Genomic DNA, 16,903 nt, shown 5'->3' with positions numbered 1-16,903 from the left:
AGATTCAACCATTGTTTTCGATAATTATTAATTATAGGTGCAGACCAACCAAGGACGGAGCACATTAATGATTTGTCTGTTTTGTGATTAAATTACCCACATGTCAACAATACGTGACCAGGATGGCCGAGTGGTTAAGGCGTTGGACTTAAGATCCAATGGGCATCAGCCCTCGTGGGTTCGAACCCCACTCCTGGTAATACTTTAACTTCACTAGCTTTTGTTCCTTAACACATTCAATCAGCATCAGCCTGCATGAGTCAGAACAACAAAGGCTACAAAATGTTGACAATGATCTCTGAGAATGAGAAATTAACTTTTTAAAGCTTCAAACATAAAGGCTCAGGTAAGAGATCTGCACCAGGATGGCCGAGTGGTTAAGGCGTTGGACTTAAGATCCAGTGGGCATCAGCCCTCGTGGGTTCAAACCCCACTCCTGGTAAAATGTGAATACAGTTTGATACCATGGTGAATACAACCTTTTTAAAGTTCCTCTTTCAGAACATTAGTCAGGTGTTTTACATTTCTGCATTGTTATTTTATTGATATCCAATCACTAAGTATGAATTCAACTCAAACTCATTTGATACACTCTGATAAACCTCACCCCAAACAACAAAGAAACGTTTGATGCAGATCTTTTTTAAGACTTTAAACACCAACTAATGTGAAAACCCAACTCCCCTGACTCACTCACATGTTTTAAATGTTGAAGTCTTCCTCTCCAAGATGCAGTAAGTCCTTCATCATGACCATGTTTTGAAGTTATTACTTTATAAAGTTCTCCCCCGAAATCTCAGCGAACGAGAGGTTACAAGAGTAAAGTCCATTATGGCGTAATAATGGCTTCACTCATCCTCCGGCCAACTCTAATCACCCCCCACTTTGTTTATACAACAAGTCCCTTGGAGGTGGAGAATTCCGGGTTTGATAAATCGCACTGACAAACAGTAAAGTGGGCGTGGTTATGGCAAAGAGGGTTTCATCCCCCAAAAAATGAAGCGTTTTCATTTTCTATTTAATTTTTCTATTGTAAATACTTCAATGAAAAGAGAGTTTCGTACAGACAAATACTAATGAGTACAATAGAGGTCTAAGATCTATTTAAGAGACACCTTATTCAACACATTAGTTGCTCTTTATATTCCTCCAACTTTGCGAATTCTTTCAATATCACCCACCTTTTTATTCATAATCAATTGAGCTGCGTTCTATCATCAATATTTACTGAGCAAATGTCACAAATGTTTCAATCCCAATTACTATTGATACATATTCCTCTCTTGTTGCCTTCTCTGATGAAATATTAATCACCCTTGTTTTTCCTCTGGAGCCGGCATCATGTCACGGTGAGAGACATTAATATAAATTCATGTGCAGCAATTATTTATTCATGTGTTTGCAGCCATGTTGTATATTTTTTACGGCGCCTCTAGAGGCAGTAAAGTCCCGTTCACAGATGTTTTCATGTGGCTCCCGGAACACTTGTAATTCTAGTGGCAGTCTTTAAATAATGAAGAGTGAAGCCACATTGACACGTGTGATTATACAAAACATTTTTACTCACTTCATATTTGGCTCACCCAAGAATACTTTGCATTTACTTAAAGAACCTTTTAAAATTGAGAAAGATTGGTGCATGGTTTAAATGTATAAATAAAATGTTGTTTAACAACCTACATTGTGTTATTATGACACAATAGCAATAGGATTTAACTGATACCAAATATAAGGGAGCACCAAAAATTCTGCAAACAAAACATGAAAGAAACAGGAGTGGCCAAAATTGCATTTCATTATTGCAATGCAATTGCATTATTCTAAGATTATTTTTTAATTGTAAACACAGTAAATATTGGACAAAATGTAGAATAAAAGACATTGCTGTTTTCTTTGTTTTCTTTACCATTATTTGTTATTATTAATTCTAGCATATGCTAAGAATGTTAGAATTTGAACTGTAATGGCGTTAATAATATGGTGCTTGGTTCTGTTCTTATTTTTTGTGTTATTTTATTTCATTATTTAATTCACTATTGACACCACACCACTATGTTGTGTTTACAACACTGATACTGATATCAGATAACACCTTTAAGAAATTTTATTTGCATAGGAAAAAAAACATTTTGTCATGGGTAAAATATTTATAAATATTATTTTGTAAATATTATCAACCATTATTTGTAATTATCTGTATCACATTTTTCTTATTATTAAAAATAGTATTATACTCATTTATTACAGGCAACATTTTAATATATTCCTGAAAAATATAAATTATATTTTTTTCTTTATTGCTTTATTGCTCTTGGTCAGTTAAGTGTAGCTAATAAATTCGATTAAATGAAACATAAATAACGACTTCACCAAAACCAAGTAATGGCAATAAATCAAATTTAAGACATATCAAACTTAACCAAGGGACATAAAACAATGAAACCAACTTAATCCTAATTGAAACAGAGTTTAGAGTTTTTCATGGTAATGATTCAGCGTTAGGAGTGACAACAGGAAGTGCTGCGTCCTCGCTATGCTAATATGAGGAAGAAGGTCACGGTGAAAGACGTCTCTGGACCAGGAGAAGGCAGGACCGCCCAGGGGGGCCCGGACCGTCTCATCTAGATTCACCGCTGTCATTAAACTCTGCCAGGTGTGACTTTACAATCACATTGAGTCTCAGCAACGATCTAAATGTGTTTAACCCGTGTCAGAGGAGCAACATCGTCGAGCTGTATGAAGCTAACAAGCTAATCAAATTGAACGTTTCTATATTCATCCACTGCTTTAGTATCTCCGGTTGTCTCTGCTGACCAGCAGTTTTGTAAAGTATCATCCAAAATAGAAACCAGGGGACGTTCATCGTAGGTTACAACCACAACATTGAGTCACAACCATAAATATGATTTATATCCAGGTGTTTAATGGTTTGGGATTTGCCAGGGATCTTTCTAGTCTTTAAATTCCTTTCAAAAATGACTTGATAATAAAAATGTGCACAAGGAAACCAACAAAACTTTAAAAATCAACCTTTTTCTTCAACATTTCTCTACTAGGAGGGATGAATGGAGTGAGTTAAACTTTAGGGGCCACATTACACTTTGACGGTTGTGAGACAGTCAAACCTAGACAGTTTCACAACAAATATTTTCTCTAACAGGCCACCAGAGAACCTCTCAAACCTAGACAGATAGAACTTTAACAAGATGTAAAAAGCCAGGAAAGAAAACACTTAATTGAGGACAAGAGAAGAATGCAATTTATCAAAAAAGCCTAAAAAATTGTATTTTGATGTAAACATTTTCATTTAATTAAATATTCTCTACATATCAGAGATACATATCTTTATCAATTTTTTATATTTCAATAAATTGTTTGATTGCCGACAAGGAAGGAACGTGTTGAAAGCCTGTATTTCATCTACACAGTGACAGGCACTCAAAATGGCAAAAGGAAATTGAGGGGAAAAAAAGAGACAAGATAAAGAATTAGGCCCTGAAACGATCATTCTAATCAGAATGCTAATGAATACTAATCTTTAAAATCTTTAAAAAACTGCCTCAAGGAAAGAAAGTTGTTGGTTCGAATTCAACCTTGTGTCTGGATACAGATATAAGAGGTTCCACTGGCCATAGCAATGGAAATGAAGAAATAAAGTATTAATGTTTGGGTTTTTTGGGTTTAAAGCAGGACAGAATTGATACATAATGTTCTTTTTTGCTGTGGTCAGGTCATGGGTTCAGCAATGAGAGCGTTTTTGCTGAGTTTTTTCATACAATTTAGAGAAAATTAAAGTTAATACTTACTGCGATGACATGCTCATTACCAAAGCCACGTCAGCAGAGTCTGCCAGAGAGAAATGAAGCAAACATCACACATGCCAGTTCGGGTTGTCGCTGATCGCTGCTCTCATTCGCTACAACACATTTCCCCAAAGTGCTTCGAGCAGAACTCTTAGAACTGGCTCTCCATGTGAACAACTTAGTAAATGAACGTCTGGACTGCATCATCGATTAAACAGCAGCGGCCTCTCTCCCATGATTCATCGCCACTCAGCCGCATAATCTCTCTTTTTTTCATCTCAGCACCTCCAGAATTGCCCTCTAAACATAAATAATCACAGTGACAGCAGATCTCTACGAGCCCGTCCACGTGCTCACGCTCGATCCGTTGATCATTTGGCTGATTCATAAATTTTCTTCACCCGGAAGCGGAGTTTTGTGCCACGGCATTCAGATATTTGTTGTTGGTAGAGCGGCGATACATCAACCCCTGCCTGGCTGCATTTGTGCGACGGTTCAATTACAGTTTTTACAGATGCAGAGCTCTATCACAGAACATAATAATATGTCACAGTACCGGCGGATATTATGCAAATGAGCGGTACGGAAAAACACAAAATATATTTCCTTCCTACCTTAACTTCTAAATGAAACAGACCAGCAGCGTCCCCGCCCCTCTGTCTTTTTAACGCTCTCGTGCCTTTATTAACTGGAATCCATTAAAGGCTCGCACAAATAATTTGTGTAGCAGGGTTGAAAGAGTTGCGAGTCAAAGGAGGCATAATTAGACGGGAAGATTCCAAGACCTAATACAAGATGTAATTAAAGAAATTAATAACGTGTCAGCGGCCTTTTTTCACCGGCTGCTCTGTGTGATGATTAATCGCCGTCCGGGCTAATTTGATTTGTGGCGAGGAAAGGGATGACTTGCTAAGTCAGTTAGGAGGGAACGACTTGACGGCGCGTGATGATAATGAAACATGAATGGTGAGGATTTCCGTGAGAAAAAAAATCAACTTCCGTTTATTACCCTGTTCCGTCGTACAGCTGAAACGTCGGAAAAGTCGTGTCATAACATAACACGAATGTAAATAAACGGCGGTATTCAAAAATAATTCATGTTTCGCCAAGAAGCTCATTTCACATTATTTATAGAACAAAACAGTGAAATCAATGGAAATAATGTTTCCATCGACACAAAAAATAACCAGAATATATCTACTATTTGATAGTAGTTAGTAATATGTTGATGAGGTCTCATGAAAGATCTGATGAGGTATCTCACTGTCTTTATTATCTTTAGTTCTGATCTACTAATTTAACAAAACCTGGCATATTTTTCAAATTTACGAGTGCCATCTATGTCCCTTACAAAGACACTGTATCATGATACATCATCAGCTGTTTCATGGGGCCTCACCCACCCTTCACCAGTAGTACTTCCTTGTGTTGGTGATTTTAAGTTGTTTCATCAAGTTTTTTGCAAGTCCTGGATGAAGATCTGATTGAAATCAGCTTCTATGAAATGACATAGAAGTATAAGATGAACTCTTGAAAACATTACTTGACGTACAGAGCAACACTAGCATGATAATACAAATTATTATTATTAAAATTTAAATACATTGTATTTATTGAGCGCTTGAACACAAAGAAGCTTTTCAAACAAAATGATAAAGAGTTAAGTACAAAAAATACCATTAAAAAAAGCCAATTGAAAGTAAGCATTTTTTAACAGGTGGGTTTTTAGGAGTGATTTAAAAGTCTGAAGTGAGTCAGAGTTTTTGACGGGTTGAGGAAGTTAGATCCAGAGTGGGGGGCACAGCAGAGAAGCTTGGATGCCCATCAGTTACTTGCTCCATTTAGTGAAGAAAATACTTTGCTAGAAAGACAAGACCAAAAAGATAATATCATACACATTTTTAGAAAAGAAAAAAGGTATGTACAATAATTAAAGGTCAGTTTATAGAAAGAAAGATGTACACCACATCGGTCATCATCATATGACTCATATTTTCTATTCTATTGTATTTTTTCCTGCTGTTTATAAAAAAAGGGCTCTGTACACATGAGTCACTAAAAATGTATTATTAATAGACATGTCTGAGCATTGACTGTTGCGTCGGCAGGCGATGATAATGAAAATCAAAATAGTCTTTGTCCATGTGGTAATTTATTGTAGCATTTATTGTAACTTCATTGTTTTTGCAGACTTTGTTTTTAGCTAGTCAGGGGGAGAGGCCAAAGTTTGTTATGAAGGACACATGGAAAAAATATTTGGGGGAATATGACTTTTATTTTGAGAAAAAAACTGATAAAACTATGGGGAATGAACATTTTTACTGTCCATTAATACACGGATGATTGATCATGAAAGTTGAGCTGAACATTTATGCAGTAATAGATCCATCATTTTAAGAACTTTGCCCTCTGCAGTTGAAGAAGTTGATGCGATAGATCTCATCATTCATTTCATTATTAATATATATTTGAGGCAACGTTACTGTTGGTGGGTTGGCACTGGTATTGAGTAGAAATCCAAATAATATTGGTTATTTCTTTTAACTTATGTCTCAGTTGGACTGCAACAGAACCCATCTCAGTTTGCACACAAAAGTAACAGGTGTGTTTCTTTTGATAATGTCAATGTCAGTGAGAGCGTCTAGTAAAACTGGTTTCACAGACGTCTGTCCTGCCACTTCCTTCCTCTGAGAGCCACTCGTCAGTCTTCCGTTATTAGCAATTAGCTTTGTGAGGAAAGGGTGAAACACTTTGTTGTGTTTGTGTTCTGTCAACGCTGTGCTTCTCAAGCGGTCTCTGGGGATCGAACTCTCAGCGATCGTCTGCCTCAGGCTTTTCCTAAATTTGTTCTGGAACAACTTCACTTGAAGAAGAAGTGAAATGACGAGTTTCACAACAAATATTTTCTCTAACAGGCCACCAGAGAGCCCCTCGAGTTTAATCTCCTCAGCTGGCAGCTGGGATGGGGTCCGGCCCTGGCCGGTGCTCATGGGAACTCGGGCCTCTGAGGACGGTGGTGGACTTGTTAATGGACGATGGAAATCTTTAATAACCTTGAGAGACAGTGTGTGGAGCGAACATCACCTACATGACAGTTTCTCATGACCGAATAAGCTGAGAACTTTATGCATGAACATACAAGCTCTTTATCCAGTTAATACATAGAGAGTCATGAATGTAGAGTCTTAAATATGCAAAGTACATGTGCTTGATGTTAACACTGAAACATGTTCAAGAAATATGCAGTTTAATTCCGGTACAAGTCTTAGACCGCCCAAGGTTACTTGATGTGAACGTTTTTAGATAAGAAAAATACAAGAAGATATAGTTTTGTTTTGTTTCTAAAGAAGATGCTATCGGAGATGGAGACTACAGTCTGGACTCCAGCTTTGGACGTTCTCGAAAAAGCTTCATTTAGATTTGTTTGTAAACAGCATGATTAAAGAAAATAGTTCATCAGGATTGTTTGGAAATATATTCAAACAGAGAAATAGTGGTGGTGTTTTTTTGTGTATCTAGATTTAGGGAGGATAAGAACTTACTTTTAACTAGAAAAACAATTAAATACTCTGCCTAAAATACATTTACATAACTGAAATAAAATGTTTTTTTGTCATTGAACATGGAGATCTTTAGTGCAAAACCAATTATATTACAATTTTCTAAAACAAATGTATGAATTTGTGAAACAACACATCATTTTCCTCAAAAACTAATTTACAATTTAATGCAAAAAAAAAAAAAGATATTTTAACACATTTTCGGGTACTTGTTATTTTGTTTCAGAGTTTGTAAATTTGTTTTGCACCTCGGGGCCACTGTAGATATGGTAGACACTCTGGAATACTCCAAAGTTAACGTTATTTGTTTCACAGCAGTTAAGACCCTCGGGTTTAACCCCTGAAGTTTGTGTTTAAATCTCCATGTAAGGCAATGTATTTACTTTTTATCAAATTGATTCAAAGATTGTATTGTTTTCTATGTTTAGTCATGAAATTCACTCCGTGGTGGTGAGATGCACTGTTTTATGGCTGTTATTACACTGTATGTTTGTGGTCAAGTGTTGACCAAGGACCTGAGCCTAAGATCCAAAGCTCCCCATCTTGCTACTCTCACAGGTGGCCATTAGATTTGGGTATTGGGCAAAAAAACAAGATGCTGAAAGTTTTATGCACGCTGTGTCTCTGTCATCTGGTAGAGACTCAGCGAATCCTCTACTCTTGACAAAAAAGTAATTTGAAGTTTCTGGAATCCTCCTCGGTTCGGTACTAAAGACAAGTCCAACTGGGAGGAATCCCAAAGACCGATGCACGATGCAAAGTTGGCTTGGGAACTCTCTCATATTCACTCAGACGAGCAGAAGAAGGTTTCAGAGGAGATTAAAGTCTGGACCCTAATGAAAGCCTGTTTAGAATTCACAACTCATTTTTCAGATCAATCTGAACAATTTCTCATTGTTGGCGATTATACCAAAAGAGGGACCGTTTATGTAGAACGAGGCTTATTCTGCAGTATTATAAATCAGTCCACATTCCTGCTGCTGCTGGAGGGGCCACAGCCAGACTTGTCAGAAATACAATGAGCAGAATGTGAGTAGGTGTGAACAGCAGTCGGGTTATTTGACTGACTCCTGCCCTGCCAGGTGTATAGCAAATGAATTCACCGCCGAGAGCCAGCGGCCAGTGAGGCAGGGTTTCCTACAAGTGGAGTTTTGTTCTCCGACAATCTGCTGCATTGGTAATACATGGCCGCCGGGCTTCAGTTTAAGTTGTGTGTTTTACATTTAAGGGTAAAACTTGAGGTCGATGCCTCAAAAAAAGTATGTGCTGTTGGAGGCCTGTGAGTCTCGGCGGCCTTGCATTTACTATCAATAAATTGCTGAAGTAAACTCAACAACCCAGTTTCCAAGTTCAGCTCCGGTGCCCGCTCAGAACTTGTGTGTTGGGATTCAGGTGTTGCCAAGACTGTAGGATATTTCGCGGTGATTTATACTCATAAAACCAAGAAAAATAAGATCAGTCACATTTTCCAGAAGTTTCAAATGCGTAACAACTGCAGCACAGCACAAACGTTTGCCATATTATTGCCTATATGTATATGAATAGATGCTTAAGTACTGTATGTGCCTATAAATGCACATACAGTACTTAAGCATCTGCCAAACAATCTTACAATCATTGCCTAGTTGAGTAAAGTGGTGAATCCAGCAATAGCACATACCCTTGTACAGGGACAGTGAGTCATGCATCATGTTTTTTTTTAATGCAAAGCAAGAGCTTTCCACTGAGAGTGTAGTCACGTCACTGAATTACTGAAGCCTATAGCTTGGCTTTCTGTCTCCACCAGTCGTGAACCACACCTTCTCCACTCCTCGAGGGAAATGTAAACCAAGTATTGTTTGTTGCAACTTAAATGCAAACCAAAGCCCAAACAAACATGCTCTGAATACGCGCTAGCAAGCTAGCAACATAAAATAGAACACAACTCAGACACCTTCTAAAACACACAAAATTAAATGAATAAACCTTCATTTGAATGCTGTTTAAAATGCCTGGATTCTAAGAGAAAAGTGCAAATACATATTTACTCTGAAACTAAATTACAACTTAATTTAACACATTTAAAAACTCATGAACATTTCTTTCACGATTGAAACGTTTTTAATTTTGTTTCAGAGTTTGTACATTTTTTTGGACATTTCTTGGCCACCGTAGGTATGGTAGAGACTCTAGAATACTCCACAGATAATGTCACTTTGTTGTCACAGTAGTTAAGACCCCGGGTGTTGAACCCTTGAGGTTTGTGTTTGAGTCCCTGTGAGGCAAGTATTTCATTATTTGTAAACATGATTCAATTATTTTAAACTACATAAAGTCAAGAAGGAAACATAGTCCTTCACTGTTTTTTCCCCCCAGTCTTTATTCAACTACAAATGTACACTCTAATTGATTGGCATCAAAGAGGAAAATTGCAAGAAATTAAATATTACTTTACTCCTCCTTTGTGGAACAACAGATTGTTGGTGTTAGTATAAATTGAGTAATATCTCTAAATCAAAAGCCGCCTGACTCGTCCCGCAAAGATTTTGCAAAGCTATTGAAGTTTGCAAGGTTTCGGTATTCTTGGTCATCTTCTGCAAAACTTTCTTCTTCGCCTACTAAACAAGCTCCTGGACATTAATGCCACCTGCTGTCTGATCTCACTCAGTGCAATCTATTTTACATGCCTCAAAAGTTATAAAATGATGTGTTAAACAAGCTGCTTGGCAGACGTCTGCGCAGTGCTAGTTGGAAATGTTTTGTGCTCTCAATCTATCTGGTAGAATACATTTTTTGCAGATTTAGCAAATTAATTCTTCAGATTGTCTGTTTGGCCCATCAAAACAAACAACATCCAACACCTCCACCCAAGAGGAGTCTGACTGACAGCTCTGTTAAAAGTGACCTTGCATTCCTCCCCTTATCATTGCGAAGGCCTGCGAGAGACGACGAGCCCCTCGTGGCGGAACATCTGTATTTCTTATCGTGAGTTCCACAAGTTAATTTAAGTCCTTGTCACTTATCTACTCTCATTGTGCGACTTTACTTTTGGACACATTATCTAGTGATTTTGAAAATCTACCAAGCGACTTTTTACACGCAGCGACTTTTTCTACAGCTGAAAAAGGTAATGATGAGCTAAGCTCGGATGAAGCCTCGCTGCACAAGCACAGTTTTCTTGTTAATGAGTCCGGCTGTAGCCAGTTCGGGGGAATGGAGACAGATGCTTAACTTTCTGTCTCATCTCCATTGTGGTTTGGCTGACTTTGGAAAATTACACCTAAATTACTGCCGTGCAGCGACATCATTGAGTTCCGAAACGGTACGCAACGATCACCTCTCCGTCGCCCCCTCATCACAAGCTCTTTTGAACACACCGAACTAATGGCGGCGTGAGCAGAGCTGCGGTGGAGATGTCCTTGTCATGTAACACCTAAAGACAGTCACAAAGGTCAGCGGGTGGAGGAACAGAAGGGACACAGATGGAGCTGCAGCGACTGGTTCTGTTCTGCCCCAGTGCTGTCACATCATTGTGCTCTCGGCCCAGCAAATCACTCCCTGTGGGGGTCAAACTATTTCCTGCTCTCGGTCACTCCAGTTATTAGCCCAAATGTTGTGTGTGAAGACAAAAATGAAGAGAACAGAAATATTTGTCCTCTGAATTTAGAGGAACGATACGCAAGTTTGACGTAGTTTAGTTACCGTAAAGTGTAACTTCTATGTCCAAAAAAACAATTGTACTGTTGCCAGATACCGCATGTACATCTGATTACTTAATTAAGTAAAAGGCTCTTTTTCTATCTTCCTGGTGACTTCAAAAAGTCATTTAGAACTTCTTATGAAAACTCTGTCTCTGACCCGATGATGTAAAGCAGTTTTCTGGAAGTAAACCATACAAACAAGTAAGGTAGTGAAGGTCATAGTGAAAATAATAGCTAGAGTTCGACCAAATGAGTCATGATTTTTAGATATAATTTTTAACAAAATATGAAAAATATAATCATGTAAAAATCGTACCTAACACCTTGTTTATTCACGACCATTGGACACGATGTACTAGAAAAGCCTGTAGATGGAATGTCAAGAAAAAAAAACCGAGAACATTTCTTCTTTTTTTTTACGATCTAAAACTGAAACTGCAACAGAAACATTGTGAGCCAAATAAAATCTATATGGTGACGTTGGCCTGGACCACAGGGAGGTAGAGCTATTAAGACGTCACACCTGAAGAAAAAGTGAAATGACATTTAAGTCAAGGGATGATGTCACTTTTGTTTTGATGATCTCTGTAAGAAGGTCTGTGATGGGTCAGTTTCTACACATCCCAACGGAGCACGGAGGATTATAGCTTTATAGTGCTATTTTTGGAGGCCCATTCTAAGATAAGGTAAATGATATTACATTTATTACACATCTAAAGTCTTAATTATTATATTTATTGGAATTAACCATGACTATTTCTATATAGTTAAATGTACACGGACATTTCATTCTTTCAGCCAGTCATTTCACAATTCCACAAAACCTCCCAGTGTTCAGTCTTTTTGTTTAATATTTGCTGCTCATTATAACAAAAGAGAAGTTTGTCTTCGTTTTTTTTTTTTTTCAACAGTTGTGTCAAAACAAGTATCACTCGATAGTCTGTTGGTGTGAAGCAACAACTTATGGGGGGATGGCTATCATATCAGTGCTGCCTAAGAAAATGCGTTGTTGTGTCTGCAGACAAATAAGAGAAACTGGAGCAAAACTATCAAATCTTTCAAAAGGTTGTGGTTACAGAGAATGTTTTGTAAAGTTGTCTGGGTATGAAAGAGCCAATTCTGCCTTCTTGTGGACGACGACGTTGTATCCAAAGAGTCATACATGAATAAATCAGTCAATTAAAAGAGGCTGAAGTTCCTAGTAACTACTAATATACTTTAAATTCTTCAATGTTGCTGAGGCTTCTTCCCTTTGCAGTCAAAATAAAATAAAATAATGCATTTCTTAGTTACATTTTAATCATTTTTGCACCTTAATTGGCCTCTTAGGACGCACTTTGGATACGCCTGTCTTGCTCTAAGCTTACACGCTGCTGAAAATGATTCATTTTTCAAAGGGGTACATCAATTGTACATTTATTAAAATATAGCGGAAGCTGCAACAGCTGTGTGATGCATCTGCGACGGCCAAATCATCGATACAGCCGCCCTCTAATTTGGAGGTTGAATGCATGTTGCAGCTTGTCAGAGTGATTAGTCAGCTGTCGAACGTGGTCACGCCAAACCATCTCTGAGGATGTCTGTGCTCGAGGTCCACTTCGTGAATGAACGACAGAGAAACTGGCAGACTGACATGGAACCGCTCCAGTCTTCTCTTGTGGACTACACACTCCATCATTAGCACAGGGCTTAAGCCGTGTACAGGCCACATCATTACCAAGTCTAATTACACTCGGGGCCACAGTGGACAAACACACACACACGTGCAAACTAAACATGAGATCTATTGACAAACTGCTGACTGTCCAAGACACACACAGTGTTGTTTCGCCACATGCGAGGGTTGCCTTCACACATTTATCTTCATCATGAGAGGAGAACACACTATAACAAAAATGGACGTAGTGTCCGTGATGTCACCAGTCTGTTACTCAACCACTGTTTTGGATTCAATCCGTAGTCAGGGACATCCTGGAAATTCACTCTTCCTGTTAAACCGGATTACAGGTGGAGTTTCCTTGGGCTGAATTGGGTTTTTAAACCATGCCCATCGTATGAAACTAATGCGGCAATTATAATATCACTGAATAAGAACGTAATCAAATGTCTTTTGACACATACAATACATTTCTGTTTATAATAAGGTATTCCTTTATTCGTCCCACTGTGGGAAAAGTTAAGAATGCAAGTTAATTTTGAACTACAATATAAATATCTTTTATAATGTTGATTAAGTCGGTTTGTACTGGACTTCCTGTCTTTTTTGCAGCATCCTGAGGTTGACACTCAACGGACTTGTCCATTTCTTAATGGACTTCTCTATTGAAAACAGAATGTTGCCCCTTGATAAAGAGTCATTTGTATCTTTTCCCCTCCAAATTAAAACTCAATCTGAAACAAAAATCCTAACTTTGAGGCAACACACTTACAGTTTTTATATCAGAAATACAGTGTAACATTCTGCAAAACCACTTAGATATTACCAGAATATAAACTATATTTTAATCTGCTTTTGAATTGAGACAAAGAAAAAAACATTGGCACGTTTATTCACATTAAACTGAAATATACTGTTTTAGTCTTCAACCAATCGGCCTACTTGGCAAAGTTTAACCCTATATTCTATTGGATTAATACAAATGTGAAACCAGTTTTCTTTTGAAATTAGTTGACCATTAATCTTTAAAATAACAAAACAAATGAATAAAATGTTTGGCATTATACGCTTTTTTTTATTATTATTTCCGTAATTTGGGGCAGGAGCAGTTGCAAAGAGACCCGTAGGTAGTGCTGTAGGCACGGTTGCCCTAGGGTTCTGAAGCTCTCTTGCAAGATTAGTTGTAATTAAAATTTTAACCAGCAACATGATGTTACAAAATAATGTTTTGGGGAAAAAAGTATCAATCTTTAAATCAGAAGCGGCAAAGAAAATGTTGATAGATTGGATTGTAGAGGAAGGTGCCTAGAGAATACCCTACAGAAATATCCGTCGAAAAGAGAGATTCTGTCAAGATATCCTGTTGTTAAAACATCCCCAGTGTCAGGAGAGTTTTAAAATACAGCTTAGTGAAGTGAAGGCGGCACTTCCTCCGTGTAACGGCGGGTTTATTCTCTACGAGCCTGGAGTGATGACAACAAAACTGGCAGCGGGTCTGACAGGACACGCTATATTGCACCTCAAACTTCATTCAAGTATTAAGTGACGGATAATGATCTGATGCTCTGTAATCAACAATGTCACATTTTTATCGGCGCTGACAGCAGTGCAGCCGCAGCAGAAGCTGCCGTGATGGACTGTCAGAGGAAGAGTGAAACAGAAACCAGATTCTAAAGTGGAAATCTATCAAGACATTTCATCAGTTAATGACAAACATCTATTAAAGCCAAAAACATGGGCAACTGGCTATTTTTAAGACAAAAACATTCCCCAGTGCGTGATTATGTGCGACACAAAAATGATTCCCCCCTTTTTTCTTCTCAACCTCTCTTTCTTCCCCAATCTTCTACCCCCTCGCCGCGACAGTGTGTCACCCATTGAATATAATTGCAATAATGCAATTTGGTTTGGAGGCGGATCGAGGGAATAATTGGACTCAACTCCGACAAAGTGGCAGGCTAATGATTAAGCATGGCCACTGGCTATTGTGAGAAGCGAGCGCTTTCAACGCTACAGAGCTAATTTCCTCTGATGATGGTCTTAGCGAGCTGCCTTTGTGTCAGCACAGAAGAGTTCGTGGCCATGAGGCGGACAGCTGGGTGATGTAACACACCCACCCGATGCCAAACAAACACATGTCTCTTGTCTCCGAGATGCCACCCACTGTTCTCGGATACGTCGTAAAGCAAATGGACTTTACTTCAAGCGAGATAAGGAAAAGTAGAGTCAAGGACTTCACAAGCTGTGAAAGGCACCACCGTTGCCTGGAAGAGCGAACCTATTAGAGGAGTCGGATAATCACATAGTACAAATTCTGCCCCCAACTGTAATTGGACAGCTCACAACCAAGAAAAGGAGCCTCAACTCTGAAGCCTTGTGCTTGCTGCATTGTGTTTTACCGATTGCAGTCATGCCACAAAAAGTGTGCATGTCACGTTTGGAGGGGGGGGCCAATGACCCTGCAATTTGTCCGGGTTTTAATAAGTCGCCTTAGGTGTAAAAAGTTACGTAATGATGCTAAGCCGGAATTCAGACGATGGACTAGTCAAGAATCTCAAATGAATGGCCATTTGCAGCTCCCGGTATTCTGTAGCCCGCCAGTGGCCTTGAAAACATGTACCTACAGTAAACAAGATGACGACGCCTCACTGGTGTGTACATGTTTTAAGTTTAAGGGTCTATGGATTGGAACGGCATATTTATTCATGATTACAGGCTACTTAAGCGTCTTATGATCCTGGTCTGTGAAAAGCGCTGTACGAATAAAACCTTCTTACTTATTTTCTGCCCAATGGAACTCATACCTAGCCCTTGGACAGCCTTCTGATTCTTTTCAAGCAACATTGGTATCTGAACAACTGAGACTTGCACAAGCACTTTAAAGGGCAACTAACATGTTTAATTATGATTTAAATTTATTTTTAAATTGAGTATGTGTCTGTTTGTACAAAGCTTTCTTTTTAAATGTTTACATTAGAAAATGTGCTTAAACCCACAAAAATCGTTTTTTTTCTGGAAATGAAATCTTGTTTACCATAACCACACCCACTCTGGGATTGGGATTGGTCAAGCATCAGGGTTTGTCACTGCGTGTCATCAATCTCATAAGTCTCCACCTTTAATGATGAGAAACTGACTGCATCTTGGAGAGGAAGACTTCAACATTTGAAACATAAGTTAGTCAGGAGAGTTGGGTTTTTTAACATTAGTTGATCTTCAACAAGCCCCTGAATCACACCAGAACTTAAACCAAAAACATGTTTTTGTCAGTGTTTCACGTGATTCTAGCAGAAAAGTTGATGGTTCTACATCACAGAGTGAATGAGAATTCATCGTTGAATTGGAGTTTGTTGAACGATAATGACACGCATGCTAGCACCACGCACGTTATTGTAGCTTATTACTGTAGTTTCAGGTGTTGCTCACTAATGATGGAAGGCTGCAGTTTCGGTAGTTTCACATGAACATACTTTGAAAAAACATCAGAGAAAAAGTGACATGAGAAAAGATGGATTATTGTTTAGAAAAGGATCACAGAGGTGGAACCCTTCTATCGAAAGTAGTTTTGGTCTTCCTTTGGCAAGCTTTTCTGGAAGAAATAACCACCTGGTAGAGATCACAGAGATCAGATAATCCAGTTATCACTCAAGCTATTAAAAATGAACAATGTTTTAAAACTCTGAGCAAAAATACAAGCTTAAAGGCTTGGTGGCAACCTTAAAACTCCTGGGGTCGGTGGTGGTCTGCAGGGGCATGGGATCGGGGGGCTGTTGGGCTGGCTGGCTGGTGGTGGCATGTGGACTGTTGGGGGTGAGGCTTGGGGTTTGCTAGTTGTTCTTGATGGCCCTCTGGCCTGGGTGGCCTTCCACCTAATCCATGATGAGGGGCCGGGGTGGTTGGTCTTTTGGGGGCTACCCGGGTGATGGGGCCGCAAAATGGGCAGGGACATGGCGGGGGGAACGGCGGGAGCGATGGGCGGAAGCTATTCCCTGTTACAAAGTTTCATGGTTTCTCTGCCCACACGACCGTGGCTTCCCTGTGACCTAGGAAACACTCACCGAAAGACCTGGACTGGTACCTGATCGTGCTGCTCCCCGGCGCCTGGGTTGGTACTCAACCCAACTACTGGCCGTTCTTTGTGGGGCATGCGCGGACTGTGCCGCTGCTGCTGTGGTGGCTCTCCGTCCCTCTGGCATGTCTTCC

At 39.0% G+C, this 16,903-nt stretch overlaps 1 protein-coding gene and 2 non-coding genes across 3 annotated transcripts in view; 2 read left to right on the top strand and 1 right to left on the bottom strand.

The window, feature by feature from the left end:
* The window catches only part of zbtb40 (zinc finger and BTB domain containing 40), a 390,649-nt gene that overhangs the window by 4,517 nt on the left and 369,229 nt on the right, over window positions 1-16,903 (bottom strand). The window lies entirely within an intron of this gene.
* Window positions 117-199, top strand: trnal-uaa (transfer RNA leucine (anticodon UAA)). The gene has a single exon. It is a non-coding gene; the product is annotated as a tRNA-Leu (tRNA).
* trnal-uaa (transfer RNA leucine (anticodon UAA)) lies at window positions 360-442 on the top strand. Its single transcript has one exon. It is a non-coding gene; the product is annotated as a tRNA-Leu (tRNA).

The sequence above is a fragment of the Callionymus lyra genome, chromosome 10, assembly GCF_982586985.1.
Source record: "Callionymus lyra chromosome 10, fCalLyr1.hap1.1, whole genome shotgun sequence".
Taxonomy (NCBI): Eukaryota; Metazoa; Chordata; class Actinopteri; order Syngnathiformes; family Callionymidae; genus Callionymus; species Callionymus lyra.
This window is presented reverse-complemented; position numbering and strand designations above follow the sequence as displayed.